General features: G+C 33.8%; 1 long non-coding RNA gene across 1 annotated transcript; it reads left to right on the top strand.

Annotated features, from left to right (window-relative positions):
- The first annotated feature begins 628 nt into the window (after positions 1-628).
- LOC129232755 (uncharacterized) lies at positions 629-10,545 on the top strand. The gene is made up of 3 exons (XR_008581387.1): positions 629-702; positions 8,078-8,162; positions 10,500-10,545. It is a non-coding gene; the product is annotated as an uncharacterized LOC129232755 (long non-coding RNA).
- Positions 10,546-10,657: the final 112 nt, after the last annotated feature.

Genomic DNA, 10,657 nt, shown 5'->3' with positions numbered 1-10,657 from the left:
AGAATTTCGATTTCGAGTCACAACCGACTACAACTGCGTTTAAGTCGAGGACTGCATACTAAGTTCCTTGCCTCCATTATTTTTTAAAGCGATAGATGGCAGCACCATCACCGGATCGAACAGTTAATGAGAATTTAGAACTAGACCAGGAACTAATAGCTACCTGGTGCTAGCACCCCCAGAGGTAACGTTAAAGTGCCTAGAAAGAGGCACTTTCTCTTTCTAGGCACTATAATATAGGGGCAAAGGTAAAGAAAAAAAGGTTTCCGTTTCATGCGATGATCCCAGTTCGTTTTTTTTTTTTTCTGCTACGGTGAAAAAAATATTTTTGGCTTTCAAAAGCTTTTTTGTTTTTCTTAAAAAAATAACTTCGCTGACTATCATGAGTGCGTTCGACGAGCACGACCGAGAGCGACCGGTTAGTTAATCACGTGACAACTAATGATCACTTGCTCCAATCAACTGCTTAGAGTAATAACCACTGCAGTAACTGGTTACTTACCGCCCGACCGGTGAAGTTCGTCGAACGCAACCCATGTTTATTGAAGAGGAAAAGCACTCTGTGCAAACATCCTCTTTCTTCTCTTTGACTGCCCCGCCTAATGTACTATTCTGTAATTCTGTAGCTTGGGCATCCATTTTTTGTTAGATGGTGTCTTGTTGTCTCTCGAAAGCAATCAAGTACGAATTCAGAGCTCCAAGGTAAGTGTTTCAATCCATTCCTTTTTCAAAGAAGTGGAAAATTTATTTTCTGATCCGTTCCTATCCCATGAAGTTAGAGCTGTTTCTACTGTTCACGAAAGTTGACTTTTATTATTTCCGCCCCGTTCACTTGGGAGCATCAAAACAAGCGGCGCTCTTTTCATTATTAACTTTCTCTTTTTTATTGCTGGTAAATGTGTGACTTTAAGGTTGTATCATTAGTCTTTTTTTTGCGCTGTGGATCGGAAAAGGATATAAATAGCTCGACTGTATAGACTGCGAATAACTCAAACAACATTAAAAGCATGAATAAGCGATTATTAATTTTCCTATTAAGTGAGTGCAAAAAAGAAAAGCCAAAAGCATTTTTTCAACCTCTGCACAATCAGATTTAAGACCTTGTGATGCGAGGCTCTCTGAATGCCTCGTTAACGACTCGGCCTCGTCCGAGTACCTACAGTGCGAACAATACATTTGTTTTCATGCATCGAAAGTTTTATGCGTTTTTATTTATGTTTATCATGCTTGATGGGTATTTTAGAACGTTGACCGTTTTAAGGGTTTTCTCTAATAATTGGCTACAATAAATGTCTGTGCTGCAAATCTTGACCGTTCATTAACTCATACGATAAATGTATACAAAATTACTGGATGAAACCGCAAAAACAAAATACTTTGTACATGTTAAGAAGGTTGAGACTTACTTTATTTTTCGAAGCAAATTATAATTTTAAATAAAATGGAAAGGAATCTAAAGTAGATAAAATACAAGCATAAACCATACTTCAGGGCATTAAACTGGTCAGTAAAAGTCAGTATTCTCCAACTTGGTCAGTATTTGTCAGTTTTTTTCAAAATTTAGTCAGTAAAGTCAGTATTTTTTTACAAATTTGCCCATGAATTCATTTTAAGAAAAATATCGGCACTGATATTTTATGTTTTTCTTATTAAAAAATGCCAAAAAAGTGAGACCCTTGCCAATACTGCAACCTAATTTTGCCAACCTGGTAAAGCTTGCATTATTTTATAAGAATAATTTGCTGTTAGCTTCTTTTTAGTCTACTTTTCACAAATATTTTAAACAAAAAACAAATATATGCGTAAAAAAAAAAATCTTTAAAAGAAATAATTTTCAAATAAATAACTAAATGAATACTGCAAAATAAAAATTCCGGAAGTAAGGTATTGAGATGGAAAAATGTGTGTCAAATGGTCTGTCTGATTGCCCCCCCCCCCCTCCCATTTAAAAAAACCTTGTTCAAAAAATGTTGTAGAGTGTGCATCATTCCCTTTTTTTCCCCAGTGGTTCAAAAAAAAAAGAAAAAATAAATATAAACATAAGTAACTATGCGAAAATTGAAAGAAAGATATAAATCATGAACTAACAGGAGGATTTGTTCTGAACAAACTTATTGATGTATGAAACATATTTCTCAAATTTGGCTGTTTTAAGTTTTTTTTTGAGAAATTTAAAACGTTTTAACAGTAATATTAATGTTGCTTTGAAACCTTTATATAAGAATTTTACCATGCTAAAAGTTATTTTTTGTGCAAATATTTAGAGAGTAGGCGTATGTTTAAAGTTTTTTCCTAAATTTAATTTTTGGAAAGTTTGAGAAAAGCGTTATAAAAAGCTTTATATTCTTCAATTGAAATGGTTTCTTGTACATTTAACAGCATTGACAAAAGTTGATGATTGGTTGATAGAATAAAAATGAAGGGAATTCAAAGCATGAGAAAGCTGTAAATGATTTCTTTTTTCGTTTTGTTTTAATGATTGATATGTATCTTTATTTCCGCACTAAATGTTGAAATTGCTACGATATTCATTTTCGTTTCTGCAATTGATTAAAAAGGATAATCAGGAATTCTGTTTTAAAATATTTAATAAATTTTGAAGAAGAAAAGAATTTTTTTTATACTTATTTATTATTATTTTTTTAAGACTTCCCCTTCTCCCACTATACTTTAAAGTTCATAGTAGAATAAATATGTTACACATCATGTAGTACTTTCCTCTATTAAAATAATAAATTATCTCTGCATAAGACCATGGTGTGTATAATTTACTTTTAAATGTGTACAAAACCATTAATCGTGCAGTATGTGGTAAATAAGGGGTGATTTCTCAAAAAATCGATTCATCAGGTTGATTTTTCCCCCCACTATTTTTGCCCCAAATGTAACAAAGAAAGAAGTGAAGAACAGCATTTTTTGTGTGCTATTCTCAAGAATGCTTCTTTTAAATATCTTGAGACTTCAATTGTGTTTTAATACATTTATCGTGACAAGGGAATTCAGTTCCTACCCAATACTTCTTCCTTACAATTCAAAGTCTTCTGAGCATGAGATGTTCTGGGTTTTACTTAAGAGGCTTTCTTTTTAGGCCCCTGTTTAGTTTCTCTCTCTCTCTTCATCATCATCATCTTTTTCAAACAGATGCTTAAAGCTTTTTGAAACAGGTGCAATTATTTTCACGCTAATATACTGCTTTTTTTAAATTAGAAAATGAATGTTCAATTTATGGATACTTTACCTTCTGTCTCTTGTTCTTGATTTCGGATTTTTTTAAAAGTAATTTTACTGTGGTTTTATAAGAAAAAGTATAAGATTAATGATGAGAAAAACTTTTCTCGATGATTTAATAAACTTTTGAACATTTGAACGATCTTTTAAATTGATGAATTTCCTGCTTGCAGTAAAAATTCAACATTCTTATGGTCAGGATCTGACAAATTCCGGGTGCCCCGGGTTGCCCAGGCGACTATAAACATTCCCCAACAACCAGTTTTTTTCAGAAGCCATGTTGCACTTAATATTCTTTTGACTGAATAAGAATTTAACATCTAAAAAAATTTCCCCGACTCTTAAATTTTAAAAGTTTTTTGTTGATCATCATCATATAGAAGTTATGTAAACTAAACTTACAGCTGTTGGTCAAAATTTTGTTTTTGATTTACATTACAAATTAGGCATTGCCATACATTACAAGTAAAATAAGCATCCATTTTACAATGCATAGCATTGCTGATTATTATATTATTCTAAAGTTAGTCAGTCAGTATTTTTAAAATTTTGTTAGTACAGTTAGACCCTTGTTTTACGTGGGCTTATTTTACGCGGTTTAAGATTTGATATCTATATTTTATTTTACGCGACTGAGTTTCGGTTTTACGCGGATGAGCAAGGCAAACAGATAAAGTTTTCCCCTCTTTCAAAATCAAAACTCATAAAGATTTCAGATTGCTCATAATAAACTGCATTTTGGGGTGCTAATCATCGAGCTTGGGCCACTGGAGACATTTTATGCGATGGGTTCCAGAGCTCTTTCCAGAAGTAAAGTTATTAAACTCACAGAGTTCAGAACTCACTGGAAGAAGAACTCTTAGGAGTGACAGAGGAGGCCAAAACCAACCAGGATACCGCACAACCAAAAACGTTCACATTGAAAATTTTGAGCCATTCCTAGACAATAGAAATGATCTTTCTGGTTTGTTCATGAAGAAGATTCTATCATAGAACAGGGGCGAAACCGCGGGGGGGGGAACCTACAGAGCCCGTGCCCCCCCCCCAGAATGCTAATTTGAACAATTTTCAAAAATACTCTTTTTTTATTCGAACGAAGATGAACGCGCTTTGAGAAAATAAAGTGGTGACAAAGTAAGCAGGGACGACGAGAGGTCATTTAAAACTTCCCCCTCTCAGCTTTTCGGCATTTATTTTTTCTGTAGTTGGGAACTCGTTTTAAAGGTCGGTGATTACAAGATCGTATCTTCTTCCTTGTGACAGTTGATGGATAAGCAGTAAATTTGAGGAGAAAAACTTCGGAAAACAATTTCACCGCCACTTTCGTTTTTCTCGGAAACACTCCCCATTGACGACGGGTGAAAATGTTGTCGGACAAACTTTGTTTTGCAGACAATAAGACAATTTTATAAGTGTACATATGCAATGTGGATATTTAGGACTCATCAAGTGAGTGATTTTATTGATTATTTTGTTGTATTTTTAAGTGATTTCTTGCCATTTTAACGTGTTCCTTTTTTATTCTTTCCTTGAATGATCTTAAAAATATGAATAATTTAGAGCTTTTGGTGATAAAAATGTGTGTGCATTTTGACTTGTTTCATTAATATAGTAAACGCAGTAATAACAAGTATTGATTTCCATTTATTAATTTGAAAATCTTACCGCCATACTGTTGTTTCGAGTACTTTAAAGTTTGTTCTTAACGTGATTTCAATTCTGGCATAAGAACAATTAATGTTTTTGCGACAGTTTTTGAATAAATTGCAAAACTTGTACAATTTTAAGGAATTTTACTAAATGATATTCATAATAATAATAAATATATACTGATGTAAAGAGAGAGAGAGAGAGAAAACGCTGATAGAGTGTTGTGAAAGAAAAATTGTGCTCCCCCCCTAAAAATATTTTCTGGTTGCGGCCCTGTCATGGAAATGGCACAAGTGGTCACGGATGCGTTAATGCTCTGCAAAGAGTTACAGAGAAAAATTCTTAATGACTGCCAAAAGACTGTCACAGCCAGCTCATCTGTATTAACAGAACACAAAATAAATTTGTTTTCTTTATGCATGTTATGCATAAAAATCTATATAAGTACACATTCAAGTTATTATACAATTATTCATCACTAGAATGAAGTATTTTTTTAATCAGCGGAACCAAACCCCTATTTTAGCATTACTAATAGGTCTTAATTTAACGTGGCATTTCCGTGAAACGTAACCTCTGCGTAAAACGAGGGTCTACTGTATTTAATCAGCGTTTAATAAATTTTGGTCACTAAGGTCAGTATGTTTGACTTTCCGAGTAGTATTTACCCCCGATACTTTCTTTTTAATTAGGTACGTAAATGAAAGAGTAATCTTTGGAAATAATGAAATAAAGCATCATAGAAAAATTACTGTATTTTTTATACACTACAGTCCCATTGCTCACATTACACTAACCTCTGTGTAGATAAACTATTTCAATTTATTTGCAGATTTACTAGACTATATATATGATCTGTTCTCACTGTATATGAGCATTGTCTGGATGTTGATCTTCAAATTTTTAAAACCATTAATCATGCTTAACATTATTATAATTCTCTGCATTTTATCATCATTGAAAAAATCTCTTGGAAATTTTTTTTCATTTTTATCCAAAGTGTAAGGTAAAATGAAGATACTATCAGAGCAATAAGGTGTACATGACAACTACATTGTGTAAAATTTTAAGATGAGAAAAAAAAAATATTTTTAAAATATTGCTGCCTTTAACTTTCATCATAAGTTCTTGCAGTATAAGTGAACCTAGTTTCTGTACATGCAAAAATAGTTCCTGATTAGTAATCAAAACAATCTTCTAATTGTGCTCTGGGTTTTTCTAAAATATTTTTTCAACTCAAAATTGACAGGGTTAAGTGTGCAATTTATAGATTTTTTTTTTCACTTGGTATTTCCTGATATCAGCAATTTTCTTGAAATTGTTTTCCAGTGAGTTTTCAAAGGAAAAAAAAAATTGTGAATGAAGAACTGGTCTTAATCATTCAATATTCTGCCCAGTTGTAAGATCTTTTAATTTATTTTCCTAGTTTCAAAAAAGTTTCATCCATTATTCACTGAATATATAAATTAAATTCACATGTTTCAGTCAAAATTTGTACCAAATAAGATTTACATTATGTTGTTGCACATGACAAATAAAGCTGGCATCTATTTCACTAAGCATGATATTTTTTTTTTGTTACGCCATAGCTTGTTAAGTTTTTAAATTTTAGTCAGTATTTGGTCAGTATTTTATAAATTTTGATCAGTAAAGTCAGTATTTTTGACCCTACAAACAGTTTTACCCCCTGTACTTGAGGCAAAGGATTGCTTTTTTTCCTCTTTAAACCAAATTTGTATAAAAATTGAACAGTATGACATAAATGAGGGGTGGGGTGCAGAAGTCCCAACCTTTACATTTGCTTATTAAATACTAGCATTACCCGCACAGCGATGCCTGTGCTAAAAATTTAACGAAAATCCCTTGAGTTAAAGAACACCAAATTACATTTGCAGTAGCTTTCAAATGTAAAAAAAAACTCCACAATTCATCGCCAAATTCACCAGGCGACTTTCTAATTAAAAAGAAAATCAATTAACATATGCACAAAGAATTTAAAATAAAGTAATAATAGTAAAATATTCATAAGCAACAAAGGCAACTTCCTCCAAAATGTTTAAAAAGAAAGTAATTGAAAAATTGTCTGAAAAATGGACCTAGTGTTATAGTTGAAAATTGTCTGGAAAATGGACCTAGTGTTATAGCAATTTCTCAAAAGAGAAGCCTTGAAAATTGGCTCAATTAGAATCGCTTACGTCTCCTGTTCTAATTGAGAAAAATGGAACAAACATCATCTTGTTTGGGAAGGAAAACCCTTTCCAGTGACACATAATGCTTGGGGGTGGGGGGATTTTTTACCCCCTAATTAGCCGAAATTTAGCCTAATATTAGGAAAAAAACTGATTCGAAATTTAAAATTCGGGCTTCGAGGTGCGGACACCCGGGGTATTTTCGAATTTTGTGCCAAGTTTCAGAGCTATGGGGGCTTCTGGCCATCGGGTACAAACAAAGAAACACCGTCGCTCTTATATATATAGATATCAGTTTCAAATGGAAAAATAAGCATTCATTTATTATGATTTCCTACTCGACATTTTCAATTATTTGTAAAGTTTACAGTTGTAAAGAACGACTGCTTAAACTGCAACGTTTTGTTGCTGTGCAAACACCGATTATGATGCCGAAAAGAAAAAAATGTTCAGCATTTTAAGCAGATATGTCTTTTTTTGTCGTATAAAGTTACTAGATTTTTGAATATAAGTGATCACTACATTTGGTACACAATTGGAGAACTCCAGGTTCTGAAAGATACTACCTGGACAATCGGGATAGGATAGAGAATTTTATTCCCACTAATTTAAAGACCTTGGAGGCAGCGAGAAGAAAAGGGATGTTTTCGGCAAAATAATTTTAATGTTTAGAATAATGCTATGATTTAAAAAAAATAACTCATGCAAAATAATTTTTAAACTGTTGATAACGAACATTTAACTATTAATGAAACAAAATGACGCTTCAAATGTGACCTGTGCTTTGCTTTCATTCAGCCGTTGCATCACCAGTATGAATAATAATGGCAGAATTGGGGGGAGGGGGGGGGGGGGTCATGTAAATAAATGATTTAAATCAATTCCCATGTTTTGAAATCTTTTATCTTTTTTAATACTTTGTTGTATTAAAATGTTTGATTTGCGAAGAATTCATTTTCTTGAGTTGTTGAAAAATGTGTTTGAATTAATGAAGTTTCTTTCGTTTTTAGATTCAGGATACTCTCAAAAAGAGAAAAAAGGAACTCGAGTACTTCCACGAAAGTGAAAGATCAAACTAAAGTCGAGATGAACTCGGTGAGTGAGACTATTTGTGTTTCGCTATTTCTCTCCGAAAATGAAACTAAGTTTAAGGTAACCCAATGTTTTGCAATAGAAGAATAATGGGATGAATTTTAAAATGAACCTTTGTTTCCCCTGCGTGTAAAAACTCGAACACAAACTCTTCGGTATTTCTTTCCCACTTCACGTTTCAAATTTGTATTTGATGCGTTCCCCGAAGCAGAATACTTTGAGGGTCGGTGAGGTAAAATCTTTCGACCGAAAAGTTTTTCCGAGATGAATTCATGCCTCATAAACAGGTAGTTCCCGACCCACCGATCTTCATGGTCCAGTGCTTCGTCCAATGTCACGAATTGGTTTCTGAAAAGCATGTATTTTATAAAACAAGCATTGAGCAACAATAACAACTATTGTTGGTCCGTTGATCCCTCTGTATTGTAAAAACGGAATGTAACTATGCATTTTTCATGTTTTTTTTTTGTCAGAAGAGGATTGCCCAAAGTCGAGAGGGTCGGGTGTAAATAAAGTCCATTCCTGGGTTTGAGAGCCATTTGTGGGAACGAGAAACCCGTACATAATTTACATACTCGTACATAATTTGCATTTATAACATTGCACATTTAAATGCATAAGTAAAGGAAATAGAATGTTTATTTTGTAATGATTGAAATAATCTTTGGAACTGATTTAGTAATTTCGACCTCACTTTCCTTATACAGTTGGCTCTCTGTTGATGTGTCCCGAGGTACAATAGGATGTTGTACTTTGGGACAGCTTGGAACTCTTACTTTAAATAGCTGGCATTATTTTATTTTCAAACTGACTTAATTTTTAAAAAATATATTGTAAAGAAATATGTTGGGGTATTTTAATCTGACTTTTAGATTTTAAATTTGATCAAAAAAAATTGGCATTAAAAATTAAAATATGATAAGTGTCCCAAGGTGCAACAGTCTCCCTTATATATGTATTAAATTATGAATATTTAAGAAATATTAGGGTTCTTAGTTTAAAATATCCCCCCCCCTACTCCTGTTTTCTCTTTAAAACTTATTATAAACTAATTATTTTTTAGGGGAACAAAATCATCTTCTGTTGGTGTCTAAAAATGCTAATTTTGTTTTTCAAATCTAACAATTGAGACCAACATCAAAATCCGTATTGTTTGTAAATTCCTTCATAATATTCTATTAACCAATCTGTTTTCTTTTACCCAAAATAATTTTTTTTTTCCATTGCATACTTAGAGGTTGGAAAAAATATACATGACAACTCCCAAGAGTGATGTCCCCCTCCCCAAAAATAGACACAAATAATCTTAAAAAAGCTTGCCTTAAAAATTTCACTATTGCAATTTGCACTATCTAACCCCCTCCTCAAGTACATAACTATGTGTATAAATTTTAAAATTTTAGATTATTTCATTTTTCACTGAATTATTCGATTTTCCAAAGTTATTTCATTTCTCACAGCAAAAAAAAAAAGGACGTTGTGGACAGGTTCCTGCTTCTGCCGAAATTTTAGATGATCTTTAAGGAGGTTTGGGGGATCAAGGACTCTGATCTGGTGTTTGTGAGGGGGGGGGGGGTGCTGCATCCTACCTTCTGGGTTTGCTACAGCAGTTCTGATACAATGAAGTTATGTATTATATCATTTAAAGCTGGGGAAAAAACCTAGCAATCTATCACTGATCAGACTCACGCAACTGCATCTCATCTAACGTTTGGCTGCCCATGGATCCTCCGAATGAGTCGGCTCTATCTTTATCTTCCCCATTTCGAGAAAAGGTCCGAACCCCAGTAACAGACATCGAAAGATCTGATGGAGATCCACACACCGATCTGATGATACGCAGGATGAGGAAAGGATGGGTCATAGACAAAATTCCCTTTCACTCTTCAAGACGGGCAAAAGTTCTTTATTTTCAGAATTGGAGTCTAAACAAATTCAAATGAACATGAAACACTGGCAGACCTCTTGGTGGCTCCTCACGTAACCTTCCCCCACTGCCTTGTAAATTCCAACAGCCGCATAAAATTCAGTCTGATGGCACAAGATGGTTCACGGGCCACAGCAACATCCGTTTTACCCGCCCAAAATTCGCATCATTTAAATCCAAACTTGCGACTGTCTGTTTGATTGGCCAGTTAAAAAAACAAACCGACTGTGTCGAAGGCTCGCGGAAACTACCGGAGATAGAGCTCGAGCCAGAGAGAACAATCAATTTAAAGCTTCCTTGCATCGAGAAGTAGTGGAAACAATCTGCAGTTCTGATGTCTTAGTCTGTCGCATCTTTTGATTTGTTCCTTGTCCCAGCCATTTGAGATTAACGATCTCCATCTTTCTTTTCAGGCTGAAGAAGCAGTCAGTGCTGTTTTAAGACTTGCCCAAGAAAATGTGAGTGAAACTTTTTATCTGCTCGTTTCTCCTTTAGCTGAACATGAGCTTACGTATCTGCTCTGCCCGAGTGCTTTGAGAAGGCTTTTGTGCATCATTGCAGGGTCTTGATT

This window comes from Uloborus diversus, unplaced genomic scaffold, assembly GCF_026930045.1.
Source record: "Uloborus diversus isolate 005 unplaced genomic scaffold, Udiv.v.3.1 scaffold_1367, whole genome shotgun sequence".
NCBI lineage: Eukaryota > Metazoa > Arthropoda > Arachnida > Araneae > Uloboridae > Uloborus > Uloborus diversus.
Note: the sequence above shows the minus strand (reverse complement) of the source record. Positions and strands in the feature narration are given on the sequence as shown.